Source organism: Choristoneura fumiferana, chromosome 14 (assembly GCF_025370935.1).
Source record: "Choristoneura fumiferana chromosome 14, NRCan_CFum_1, whole genome shotgun sequence".
Lineage (NCBI taxonomy): Eukaryota > Metazoa > Arthropoda > Insecta > Lepidoptera > Tortricidae > Choristoneura > Choristoneura fumiferana.
Genome location: NC_133485.1, coordinates 6,093,520 through 6,107,437, shown reverse-complemented (window position 1 = coordinate 6,107,437; position 13,918 = coordinate 6,093,520). Strand labels below are relative to the sequence as shown.

The following is a 13,918-nucleotide window of genomic DNA, read 5'->3' as shown; positions in this document are numbered from 1 at the left end:
AAATTGGATGAAAATTGGTACATTTTTAACTAACAATAAGATACTTTTTCATCACTTAAGCTCTGAAAGTAGGTTGCATTTAACTTGAAATCCGTGTTGTAAATTCGATTTACATCTTTAGGGATGTAAGTAAATTTAAAAATCGAATGTTGCACCTTTGTATTCACGAACTGGTAAACAAGATTGTAATGCGTAATACTTACGTCCAAACCTCCATGCTGGCATAATGCTGCTTGCTGGCCAGTGCTAACTGAATGTGCCAAAGCCAAAGAGCGCGAGGTCATTATAACAAAAACAAAAGACGGTTTGGCGCGATTATTTTTCTTCCGCTCTGTTACAAATTGCGTACCTATACATTTATAACTGTTTTTCTTTATTTCCTCTCATTTGTGATGAAAAGTAGTGGTCAACTCGAGTGTAAATGACCAATTATACCCGCGAACTATAAGCACCCTCACTCGCTTTGCTCACTCGTCTAAATATCTTGAGTGTAATGGATCATCTACAACCCTTGTTTATCAATCTACTATTAATCGAGGATTCAATCGGGATGGTAAATGATTGTAGTCGCCAATTTGTAGAGCGAATTCTATGCGCTCCAATTCGCACTAGTTCATTTACCAAATTGGTACTTGATCTCGTAAAATCTGTATTTTATTTGCCTCCACTTTTCAATTTTATGTACATTGCACCGGTTGCGAGTAAACGCGGTAAATAAAGCTTGCGATTTATGGGAGCAAGTCCTGTTTTACAAATGATGGCTGTTCACTTTTTGAGTTTCACTTTTCAGATACAACCGAAATGATTAGATATCGCTGGGTATCGGCTGATTGCAAGCCAAGCTAGGGAGGGGGATGTAAAGAAACGAGTTAATTTTGGCTAAAATTTGGCCTTTTGTGGGATTCCATATAACTTGGCCGCTGTTCCTATAAACTCGAAAGCCAAGAAAACAGGAAACACCTATGTAATAATTATGATGACTCCTACATTATTTTAAATTTTCAATGGCACAAGTTACTTGTATGGATTCTCACAAAAGATCACATTTTAGCCAAATTTACTCGTTTTCTTACATTCACCAGGCTTGGTTCTTTATGAGAATTCACTATTTATAGACAAATTATCTCAATCAAGACTTGGTAGATAAGTCTTTACAGCATTTTTGTTGTGATAGAAATGGCGAGATAGGTAGAAATTATGGAATAGAAATAAATATAACAAAACTTCGCTCGCCTCGTGCACGGATTACATATATACTTATCAAATCGTCTTAGCTTCTAGGTGTCGGTATTTCGCTGAAGCGGTTTGAATTATCGAACTTGTACAAAGCCAGATCTAAGGTCCGCGAGGAATAAACTGTAATCTGACATTAAAAAGATATTATTTATCGCATAAAACTCCTGACGCAAAACAAGTAGAAACGCGTTTTGGCTTTTTGACGGCGTCATAAAAACGTTTATACTGCGGACGTGTACAGGGACTGTATTCGCTGCGTGAGCTAGCAATATCGCTGGACGTTGCGATTTGATTTTATCCCACTATTATACACGGACGTTACGTTTCCCGTAAGCGATCGTGTCTAAAAGGGAATCATATGCTAATTACAACAATTAATAAATTGTTCCCAGCTCGAGACTTGCTTCTGTTGAGATCTTTAAGTCATCAATTTTGGTTTGGAACTTAACTGGGATCTGTAGCTAAATTTTAAACTGGATAAAAAAGTATTCAAATAAAATCTTTGACCAATTTGAAGTTGCTTTACCCGGCCTTCCCGGTTCTTGTTTTCATTTAAAACTGTTTCTTCATCAAAATAACACAGTACATATGTAAATGACATACAGTACAATACAAAGACGCAACAAACTTCAGAGAAAAACTACTATAAGTAATATAGTAGTATAAGTTCGCCTCTGTACACTCGAACAAATTGAATCATGAACCAGGGTGGAACCTTTTAATAATCAATTTAAATATGATTTCCTTGACAAATGTATGAGATGTCAACATGACATTAGTAGCACAAGGGTTCCACCATCCATCTTATTATCTGTTTTCTGTAAATTTAATGTGTTTTCATGTGATGGTACATGGGCCAAATATATTATTATGCTCTACCACCCTAAAGTTGATAATCGTTTGCATGTCACAACAATGATGCCAATAGACGTGTCTGTCAACTTGAAACTTTGACTTTAGCGACATATTCATTTGATAGGAACTTGATTAAAATTCATAGACCTCTTATTTGGCTGGTGGTACAATAAAGAGTTTACAATAAAATACAAAATACAGGATGTTAATTAAATAACTGAAAACTAAGACACCACATTTTTTTAAATTCTAAGTTAGTTGATGGCATTTATCTTCGAATACCTTCATCATTTCCATAAATGTTCGAGTATTTTGCTAATTCAGTAATTGTACTTTATTTCTAACTCTACACAAATAATTTGTATGGCGTGATGAGGGTGTGCACTTCGACGTTTTTAGAAAAAAATCAAACTGACAGTAAAACGGCCAGTACCTACAAAATCTATCTGTCTAATATACCTTTAAACGAGCAATTCTTGTATATAATATTATTTTTTATAGTATTTCGGGTATCTCGGAAACGGCTCCAACGATTTCGATGAAATTTGGTATGTAGGGGTTTTCGGGGATGACAAATCGATCTAGCTTGGTCTTATCTCTGGGAAAACGCTTATATTGAGTTTTAGGTCGAGCAAAGCTCGGTTGCCCAGGTACCTATTCAATAATGCAACCTCACTAAAACATTTAATTCGCGCATGTTGCACGTAAATTTCAGACTGGGCACAATAAAAAAGGGATTTAAAAACACAAACACAACCTGATTTAAAAACATACCTAATGTAATCGATTCTACTCTCAATTCTAAGCAAACTACTTTCTGGTTTTCAGTTATTTAATTAACACCTTGTATATACAGATTAATACATGTCTTAATCCATAAGGTACCTTATTTATGTTGAATTCAATTTTCCTACAAAAAAATTACCAAGTTAATAACGATATAATTTAAATAATGTTAGCACTGTCTTCTTCTACAAGATATTTATCTTATCTTATTAGGAAGTTAATATTCACAACATCTTAGAATAACTCAAAACTTTGTTAATATTGTTTTTAATTAAAAAGTCGACCTTAACCTTACTTAAACGAATGAACTTTACCCTACTTAATGAGCCATAATATCTTATAACTAGAATGATTTGCACAATTACCAATGTTTGTGTTAAACAATGTTGTCTGTTGCCTAGTAGGTAGCCATAGTACAAGTTATCTTGAATACCTACTAGGAGGTCTCTAACCGTATTAGTTGTACAAATAGGAATTTTAATAAATACATTTTTCATTTTCATTTAAAGCTTTGCTTAGTTTGGGACTAGGACAATTGTTGTCAAGTGTCCCATTATATTTATTTATTATTTATTAAATATTAACGATTAAATTTTCCAGCCAACCTAAGTGCAAGAACGCACTTTGCGGTTAGCCGCGCGGTATAAGCGCGCCATCCCTTTTCAGAGTATCGCTTGAGAAAGAGACGGTGTGCTAAAACCGCGCGGCTAACCGCATAGTGCGTAAGTTGCCTAATGCAATAATGTGTTCAAATCAATTTGCTCTAGTAAAGGTAATGGTGAAAACGACTTAATTTTGGTAATGAATAAACATTGTGTTGTATTTACTCGTACGGAAATACTTTAATAAGGTTAAAACTATATTTATGAATTATGAAATGAAGTCAGATTTTATTCGTATTTTACGCATAACTTACCGATATAAAAAGTGATGACATTTCAAGTTATTAATGAATTTAGGTATGTTACCAATAAACTAGCTTTTGCCCGCAACTTCGTTCGCGTAGGTAGTAAAATTAACTATTATAGTAAAGTTGTTGATGGTAACCGTACCATGGCACAACTGTATTTAAAAAAAACTGGCAAAGTTTATAATCCTGTCTTGTAAATTGTAAATGTAAAATATAGCGCCGCGGAAAGACAAGAAATATAGCTTTTTTTTGTTAATACTTGCACAAATTTCGCTTTAAAATCTTAAGATTCTTTTTTGATAATTTGACACACAAAAAAATAATGCGTAAATATATCTATCGAAAATAATAATTCATGTTCTACTTAAGAGAATTAAAAATTGGAGATAACTAGTTACAAAAAAAATAGTAATAAAGTAACTATCAACAATCTTATCGGGAAGCCTTCCGATTTATAATATGAGCACTAAAAATAAATGCCACTAGGTTTGTCTGAAGTGGCTGTAATCGCATGATAAGACGATATCAGCGATATGTCTGATCACTTGCTATATTAGTTTGTTTGCCGTCGGTACCTCGTGTTGTCGTGCTTGAATTATAAGCAATTACAACTCAATACACGTTATTTCTGTTTAGTTGAGAAGGCTTTCGATCCCAATGATAATGATGATGTCTTTGAGGACGTATCCGTCGACGGCGAACTATTACGGACTAAATCCAATACAATCAGGCTTAAAATTTTAAATGAAAAATTTTCAATGTCTGTAATTAAAGATCGGTTATGTACTTTAAAAGTCAATAGAGATCTCCTAAGACTAACATCCAAATTGTTTCGTCAAAAGAGTATTATGTCCCCAGAAATTCAGTGGGTAAGTGTGTTAGATTAAGCCTGTTGTAAGTTATAAAATTTTACACTTCCGATATATATGCGTATATGCGTTAGCAAGTAATCCTTACTTCCTTACTATATTATAAAGGGGAAAGTGGAGTTTTTGTTTGTTACGCTTTCACGCCGTAACTACTGCACCGATTCCTATTAAATTTTGCATACGTCATATTAGAAGTCCAGAATAAATAATAGGATATTTTTTATCCCGAAAATAATTGCCGTTCCCAAGGGATGACCAAAAGTTTGTTTTGTATTCTAACCGCTGAGCTGACTCTCTACATAGAACTATGAATGCACATTACACATTTTTTTTAAAGAATGTGTTAAAAAGCGTGCTTGCTTGCTTTCCGGCTTAAATGCTTGCCTGTATGCTTGCTTGCAAATTTACATGCTCACTTGCAAGGTTGCTTGCTTGCATGCTTGCTTGCATGCTTGCTGGCATGCTTACTTGATTTCCTGCTTGCTTGCATGCACCATTTCTTGCATAATCACATACTTGCTTACATGCTTGCTTGCATGCTTGCTTGCATGGCTTGCGTGCATGCTTGCTTGCATGCTTGAATGCAGCCTTATATACAGCCTTGAATGCATGCTTGCTTGCACTATTCCTTGCATCTTGCTGTATCTAATGATTTACACGAGCGAAGTGATCAATATTTAACTAAATAACTTGCATGCTTGCTTTGCTTACGTTATTGCTTGCACCTTTGGGAGTATGCTTGCTCGATCTTTTTTTTGCATGCTTGCACGCATGTATGCCTATATACTTGCTTGCATGCTTAAATGCATGCTTGCTTGCACTATTTTTTGCACATTTGAGACTATACTTGCTTGACTTGTTGTTTGCATGCTTGCTTGCATGCTTGCTTACATGCTCACTTTCATGCTTGCTTGATTGCTTGCTTCTTTTAAATAAATAATAAATAAATAAATATCATGGGACACTTGACACCAATTGACCTAGTCCCAAACTAAGCAAAGCTTGTACTATGGACACTAGGCAACGGATAAACATACTCATATAGATAATTACATTCTTAAATACATATAAAACATCCAAGACCCGAGAACAAACATTCGTATTATTCATACAAATATCTGCCCCGGCCGGGATTCGAACCCGGAACCTAAGGCTTCGTAGTCAGGTTCTCTAACCACTTGGCCATCCGGTCGTCACAATGTTTATGCTCACTTGCAAGCTTGCTTAGATGTTTGCTTGCATGCTAGCGTGCATGCTTGCTTGCATGCTTGCTTGCGTGCTTGCTTGCGTGCTTGCTTGCGTGCTTGCTTGCGTGCTTGCTTAATTGCTTGCTTCTTTAAATTGTTTTTGGTTCACGCGAGCGAAGCTGCGGTGCGGGTAAAAGCTAGTCATTTTAATAAAACTCGATCTAAACGATAGCCTTGACTGACTAAAACCATGGCCGCGACCGTATCTAATGAACAGTCTAATTAACCTACACGAGTCATAATAAAGTAATTAATCAAAAGCTGACCCTCAGTATGATGTCCTCACCTCAAGCTCCGCCAAACTTGACGTTGCTATATAAAAGCTCCTGGGGGCTGACATAATTCAGAAGCTCGATAGCATTTTTATTAAACTTTTAAACGAGTTTTTGAATAGAAGTTATGAATTCGTCGACAGTAAGTCAAGTCAGAAAGTTTGTGAGCAGACTACACTAACTACATAAACAGGCGTTTCAAAATATGAAATGAAATGAAATGAAACTTTAATGCCTAACGTTAATACTCAAGCTTTTAAAATGAATGCTTAACGGAATATTCCTATTAAGGTTTTTCATCCGGTTGAGTACATATTTTGACGACGCCCGCTCTTAGAATAATGACCAATATTGACCAATGCATCGACACATTTATCAACCGCAATCGAAAAATCCTGCAAAATATTTACAAGGTGTTCAGTCTAAATTACTCAATCATCTTCTGAATTGTTCGGGATTATCGGCACAGTTGATATTAGAATTCGTATTAAACAACATTAGGTACTTTTCTGATTGAATATGAATGGTGTGTACGAGAATGGTATAAGTTCAATATCAAGGAACGTATGTGGCTTTAACAAGCAAAAGTAAAATAGAGCTCATTGTTCTTCATTTTATCAAAAAGTAGCGCTAAATTAGTAACATTTCAGAAGTCTGTAATTTTTGATACTTTGTCCGCCTAAACTTGGGATGTCCCAATTTTTGACAACATATAATAAATCGAAAACCATTTGGAGAAATAGGCTTTGTGAAGCGTTTTCAGAAATCAGATTCCAAAAATGTGATAAACTGAATTAAATAAACAAAATTTAAGTAATGCCCCTCATTTGACCCCTGCAGTGTCTCGTCACAAAGGCAGTTATAAAGCAGGTCTACACTCGTAAGCAAATTGACAATTTGAAATGTTCCTGTCCTACTTATAATAGCAAAGATTGACAAAGATAGAACTTTAATCACATGATGCGCACCCGGCCTTAAACAGTTGTCATTTATCGTAAAGTCCGAAATGTATACGAGTATTTCCAATGTATTTTTTCAAAAAAAAATCTTAAATTACTACGTTACAAGTAAATACAAAAGAATTTAAATATCAGATTTTAATAAAAAAATATCTGTTAACTATCACACCATCAAACAAACAGTTTTTTTATATACAGTATAGGCTTGCGTTTGTCCACAATCACGCCTGATGGAAAGCGAGAATGAGGCCTACGATGGAGCACGCTTGCCTAGTAAATGCTCATTCAACCTGGACTTAACATAACTTAACATAAGAAAAATCTAAGCTAAAAGAAAATAAATAAATAAAACTATTTGTCATGGTTCATTTAGGACCCTAAGCCTTGCTTGAATTATTGTCAAATTCTAATGCCGCAGATTGTTATGTACGACCTTTTTTTTTTTTTTTATTTGACTGGATGGAAAACGAGCAAGTGGGTCTCCTGACGGTAAGAGATCACCACCGTCCATAAACATCTGCAACAACAGAGGTATTGCAGATGCGTTGCCAACCTAGAGGCCTAAGATGGGATACCTCAAGTGCCAGTAATTTCACCGGCTGTCTTACTCTCCACGCCAAAGCACAACAGTGCAAGCACTGCTGCTTCACGGGAGGATTAGCGAGCAAGATGGTGGTAGCAATCCGGGCGGACCTTGCACAAGGTCCTACCACCTGCAAAAAAAATGCCTGCTGAATTTTTCTAGGCAATGGAACGTGGCTGTCTCACTGTGACGTCATCCAGCGCATTTCGTAAAAAAATTATAAAAAATTAAATACAAAATCAATGAAAATGGTATCTTTAAATATCTTATTCTTTCCAAAAATAAAATAAAAACTATAGGTTATTTTTTTTTTGGTGCATCCAATTAAGTAAACGTGCTTACACACAGACAAAGCGTATTCAACTAAATAACCAAACTCAGGCCCAAGATTGAAATTTATCCGTCTTTAATAAGTCACCCAAATCTTCTTAACTTTTTACGTACCTACAAGTCATAAATAAGGCTATAAATTTTAAAATGAACAATTATCGTTTTTTTACCGACTGTTTTAGCCATAAATAAATTTGAATTTCTGAGCTCTAAATGAACTGAGCCCTTATTATCTATCGCACTCAAAATCAACACGAACATTCGCCATTTCATTTAATTTCATTCGTAACACTATGTAGGATGGGGGTAGAAAGAGATATGGTGAATGTGATCGCGGGCGCCCGCGCGTTAGATAATACGACATTTGGATAGAAATAAAATTCTTTTTGACACCTAGTTATCTATTAACTACGTACGTGTTAAAGATAGTTTTACTTACCACGGTCAAATAAATTTTCATTTCAATATTGAAAATTAAAAGATTCTTCAAGGGAGAGTCGTACAAAAGAACTGCAGAGTCTAATCAAATATCGATTGAGCCCAATAAAGGAGCAGACAACTTCTTAGAAGACATGAAATCTTTAATCTATCTCGAAATGAATTCGCTAAAGAATTCATAAAGGACCTAATTTGTCTTAATATTGAAAAAGCGTTCAGAATCTACGCAGACAGAGGAATAGTCTATGCTTTAAAGATTACCAGGTCATTTGAAAATAAAGTTGTAATGAAAAAGAAAAGCGTTGGGCCAAATGTGGCCGATTTTTATATACCTAGTTTTCCCTGTGATCCATTGTTCACCGCTGAACAGATCTGCACAACATTGTAGCAACAACATTTTCATTTCACATCTCCCTGCTAAAAATTTGAAATCCAGCGTTGAAAAAGAAGTCCATCTTATTTAAGATTAACCTATCTTTCATCATCATCATCATCATCATCATCTCAGCCGTAGGACGTCCACTGTTGAACATAGGCCTCCCCATAGACCTCCAGTCGCTTCGGTTGGCAGCGGCCTGCATCCACCGTGAACCCGCGGCTTTAACCAGGTCATCCGCCTATCTCGTTGGTGGACGCCCTACACTGCGCTTGCCGATCCGCGGTCTTCACTCGAGATCGAGAACCTATCTTTGCTTACCCTTTAACCTGTCCTCTCCCAGAGGCACAAATTTGTGCCCAAATTCCTTTGATCCTGTTATCCTGGGAAATGACAGATTATTAGTTAGAAAAAGTTAAAAAAATATTGATGTATAAATTGCGTAAGCTGAAATAAATTACAGTTTAGGTATACAATAAACTGTTTCAGTTTGTGTAATAATTAAACGCTACTAGGTGCGCATTAGGTGTATATTTTCTTTTGCTCATTGATAACGCATAAGTAAGTACTAAGTATACCGTTGACTTACCGTTTGACGCAAGCGATTATTCAGCACAATAAAATAACCATATCTCAGGCATCGCAGTACAAATTGGTGGTTTTTTCCCCATAAACTGTAAAACGTTAAAATGACGAAAAAAATTGGTCGTAAAATGTCGGTTTGAGCACGCTTCCGCTGAATTACGGTTTAATATCAGGAAATTGCGTCCCAGGGCCATGTTGCGGTGCCATTCTTTTTACTTTTAACTGAAAAAAGGTTTTTATTGATTATTTCATCGAACATCCTCGAACGTAAAGGAGGTTGGGCTTGAATGGGCAAAGGGAAAATTACGCGTTACCATAAAATCATGTAATAAGTGACTTGTTTGTAAATTGATCCCATACAGAACATTGGCCAAATAATACTTGGTTCATGTTAGGTAGGGTACTTGCTTCTGGAACTGATCTTTACAACTTTTGTTAGGTTTGTATTGCGAATCGATAATTTTTATTGTTTAATTACGTGCAAGCGTTTTTTTATGTCTAAAACAAAATTTCACGAAGGACGCCAAAAAATTCGAGCTAAGAAAATATTTACATAGTAGGTACCTGGAAAATATTTAGTAGTTGAGGAGTATTATTTGGTATGGCCCTCGTAGGTTACCAGTGCCCTTAGTGTAAGTTTTCGGTTACAAAATATGTCTCGATCGCGTTCGCGTTAAGATCTCAACTTGTATGGAAACACGAACATCGCAAACGTTCCGCTAGAGGCGCTGTTCGTGTTTCCATATAAATTGAGATTTTAACGCGAACGCGATCGAGACGTATTTTGTAACCGAAATACCATACCATAACCATACCATACCAAATAATACTCCTCAACTTTTTTTTAATAGTGTAGAAATATCTTCTAAACACTAAAATGTTAAAGTACCTACATACGAGTACGTGTCCATAACTTACAACGCACGAAATCCATAAAAGAAAGACACGAGTTATAAATTTGGCTACTTGTTTATGAACCCGTGTGTACTCGTATGTGACGGACTGTAAAAATGTCCAATAAATCGACCCTTTTTAACCGACTTCATTCATACGACATGAACCCTATATTCAAATTGGATTTTCTCGACTTAAATATATTTATAAGTTTTCTGCACAGTCATATAAATAATCTAAAGCAACACACTGACTTTGAACGTCTGATGATGGTATGGGTGTAGTTCCCAAAACGCACTGGGCCCGCGTGGGAACTATGGCCCAAGCCCTCTCCATCTAAGAGGCCTGTGCCCAGCAGTGGGACGTTATAGCCTGGGATGATGATGACCTGGTGATCCACATGCGTGCTTGGCGCCGACGTGGCATAAAAGTCGTGTCGTCAATGGGATCGTTTACGTCGTCGTTTACGATCTTCCGCAATATGTTTTGTCGTATTACGATACTTTCTGTAATAATTAAAATATCGATAAATAACAAGGCCAAGATCGATCGAGCGATATTATTTTTCAGTTTAATATTTATCATCTCATCCCATAATAGTCACGGTCACGTCCCACTGAAGGGGAGAGTCCTCAACGTTTGTTCAATATTATAAGTTTAAAATTAGACAAATATTATTCAAACATTTGACATGGGCCTGTATCTTTCAAACCGTAATAGGTAAGATATTTGACATTAATTATTAAGTTACATAGAATTTTTTACCGCGTTATTAGGGCATTATCTATCACATTGGGTGTTGCTTGTAATGAATTTTTGGTGCAAATATTGTTTTTTGAGAATGGACCCTATAATAATTTAAAAAAAAAAAGTTAAGTATATTATTATGTAATTAACTACCTCTTCAAAACTAGAGTGAATAGGCTATGTTACTGAACCACTGAAATATAATAAACCTTTGTCCTAATCTGCACTTTTCATCAGGTGAGATAGGGATAATAGGGGTAAAAAATCACGGGTCAGTTTTATGTAAAAAAATACCTATTCCTCGCTTTCCTCAAATACTTTAAAGTTTCTCACTTGACCATACCATAACAAAAGAACCTCTTCTCCATCCACATTCTGTCGCTTCCTTTAATAAACATAAAACCTTTAAACTCACTAAAGAGAAGTAAGAAGCAACTGCTTGTACCTAGTACCTACGCTAAGTAAGGTGATAAACTCCCTGGACGTTTTAGGCGAAAAAATACAATGCAATACCGAGATTTCGAGACGTCCAAAATTTAATGAAGCAATCCCTTTTACTGGCTATAAAGGGTCCAGCGACCGGCTGGAGGTGCCAGGGTTGCCTGATGACCTTCAAAATAACGATGTTTCTTACTAATATAATTATGTAAGATAATCAATTAGGATATTGGCACGAATAATTATATTATTTAAAGGGTCTACGTACGTGTAATAAAAGCCACATTTTTGTCTATTGCATTATTTGTGTTGCATTATTCATAATTTTAAAGTCGATTACTCTGAAAAAATCTAATTTAATAAGAAAGTAGGTACGGTCTACCTATAATGGAATTTACGAGACAAAAAGTTAGGGGACTTCTGAATGATAATCTTAAAATCAAAATAACTGTTATTGTTTAAGTACTTTAATGAAAAATTATAAGAAAAAGTGTTTAAGAATCATAAACACAGAAAGACTACAGATACAAAGGACTAAACATTGTTTAATTAACCCTTAATAAGGCCCCATTTATTGAAGCATACTACCAAAGAATCAAAAGCTACTATCGAACATACCTGACAAAGGATATTTTTAAAGCTAGTAGTATTTTCAACAATTACAATGGATATTGTAACTTATTACTGAAACAATAAGGTTCAATTTCCAAGTCAATGCATGTGGTCGCTAAATCGCCTCTACCTTTTTAAGGGTTAATTATAATATCTTTCACACATTTAAAACCGGCATCATAAGAACACAAAAAATGAGATATACCAGTCAAACTAGAAATAAATTTGATACCTGGCAGCCCTGGGAGCCCTTTGACTGAAGCTGTAGCGCAAAGGTTGTTCACTCCTGTCAAGTACCTAGTGACGCCAAGGCCGCGTAGTTCCCAATACCTACCTCTTTGATCCGTCTGCTTGTTCGGTAATTTATAACAGACCTGTATTTCACGTCAAACGTACTTTTAGTTAATGCAGTTTAAAATTTATCAAGAAAATGTTGACGATCACTGTTAGAACTTTGTAAATTTAAAACGTCAAGGAACGACGTGGCGAACGAAGAGAAATGATAGTATTTAATTAAGGGTATGATTTTATTGATCACGTAATAAATGCGTTTTCGGCGACCTAATAAATAATATTTGTTCCTAAAATAGTAGATCTGTCACCTAAATTGAATCACCAAATAATATTAAAACGGCTACCTAAATATTATTTAAAAATTACTCGGAAATAATATTGATCATCAAATAATTATAATGGGTTCCAAAATAGATGTGTCACTAAAACTGAATCACCAAACAATACAGAAATGGCTTCCTAAAAATTAATTATAATCACTGGAAAATAATATTGATCATCAAATAATTGAACTGAAATTTGACGATAATGATATACAATGAATGAAATAATAATATCTTCTCACAAATTACACCAATTGACCCAGCCGTAAACTAAGCAAAGTTTGTTCTATGGGTGCAAAACAACGGGTAAACGTACATACATATATACTTAAATATTTACATACATATACCTACCCAAGACTCAAGAACCTACTACAAACATTTATATTCATGATACAAGTATTAGAAAAAAAAATCGGTTCTGCCACTTCGACGGCCGCTGCCGCGACACGCTCGCTTCGCTCGCTCGGCTCGCGCACTGAGGGTCGCAGTTCTACATAACACTCCTCGCTTCGCTCGTCGTCGTACCTAACCAGAACTGCCTTAGTAGAATAGATAGAAGCATCGAATTAAGGAACTGATCTATTTATTAGGTATCTTATATTTTGGTGATCAAATTTTGATGATCATACTATAATTTAGGATACAGGTTTACAATGACTCATACTTAGAGACAGATTTGATTAATTTGATGACCTATATATTTCTTAGGGATAAATATAATAATTAGGGTATCGCACAGAAAATAATAGTTCCCTTTATTTAAATGCGTGGAAGACTCCTCCAATATACGTACCTATATAGAATCTACAAAAATACTTAAGGTTGTATGGATACAGCACTATCCGATGCCTGCGACTTCGTCTGTGTGGAGTTCATTTACTTACAGGTATTCCACAGGAACTGTGCGATTTTTCGGATTCAGATTTTTCAATTCACTGTCAAGTTGGATTTTAGTTGTATTGGACCATTTTTTTTTTATTAAAGGTGACCCGTGGTTGAATAAATGTTTAATTACGGTTTCCTCACATCTATCGATGTAGAGCCGGTAAGGGCCAAAATCCGATAGAAAAAATCTTCATGTCTTTTACGAGTTTAAAAGACATGGTTCAGCTAGGATCGGCTCGGCCGACGCCTGCAGGGCTACTACGAAACCCGAAACTC

The 13,918-nt window shown here is 35.5% G+C and overlaps 2 protein-coding genes across 5 annotated transcripts in view; one reads left to right on the top strand and one right to left on the bottom strand.

Moving 5' to 3' along the window:
- Window positions 1–13,918, top strand: part of Pde8 (phosphodiesterase 8) — a 314,310-nt gene that overhangs the window by 280,385 nt on the left and 20,007 nt on the right. The window lies entirely within an intron of this gene.
- LOC141434868 (alpha-N-acetylgalactosaminidase-like) overlaps window positions 7,796–13,918 on the bottom strand; it is a 544,783-nt gene continuing 538,660 nt past the window's right edge. The window contains exon 10 of the transcript XR_012452101.1: window positions 7,796–7,847. The gene's annotated coding sequence lies outside the window, so the exon portion shown is untranslated. The remainder of the gene's footprint in view (window positions 7,848–13,918) is intronic.